The sequence below is a fragment of the Merops nubicus genome, unplaced genomic scaffold (assembly GCF_000691845.1).
Source record: "Merops nubicus isolate BGI_N331 unplaced genomic scaffold, ASM69184v1 scaffold42664, whole genome shotgun sequence".
Classification (NCBI taxonomy): Eukaryota; Metazoa; Chordata; class Aves; order Coraciiformes; family Meropidae; genus Merops; species Merops nubicus.
Genome location: NW_008607105.1, coordinates 14,114 through 14,773, shown reverse-complemented (window position 1 = coordinate 14,773; position 660 = coordinate 14,114).

Below are 660 nucleotides of genomic sequence, written 5' to 3'. Positions count from 1 at the left end.
TCAGCAGGAGGATTTTCTCTGTGTCCCCCCTCTCCCCTTCGTAAGGCAAAGACAAACCCTGAAAAAGACGCCGAGCTACAAAAAAAAGGATGTAAACGAATAATTTATCGTCACAAAACCCCCCCCTGGTGTAACAAAAGCAGAGGCTCCTTTTAAAACAAGACTCTGTGGAGGCTCCCCCGCACGCTTTGGGCTTCTTATTAATTATTATTATTTTGTACAATGGTTTATAATACATTTGAAACCGTTCGGAATGCAAACGAGCACGGGACGTGACTTCCGAGGACCCAAAAAAAACCCCAAACCAAACCAAAAAAACACCCCAAAAGGTTGACGTTGTGCAATTTGCTGCCCCCGTTTCCTGGTGGCAGTAGTTCCCTGCGTTTGCTGTGTTTCAAAAACCGTGGGTTTTAAGAACCACGTCGAGGATAAAAAGGAAAGGAAAAAAAAACAAACCCAACCAAGAAGGCAAAATTCGGCACATCCAGCATCTCGTTCCCAGGTGAAGTTTTGTTTTGGTTTGAACCAAGGCGGAGGAGGATTCCATGATTTTAAAAAACGTTTGTTTTGGCTGGGTGGGTGGTTTCTCTCTCTCAATAAATAGATGGTTCCTGGAGCTGCTGTCCTCAGGGCGTCTCGAAGCCCACGCGGTTCCCGGCC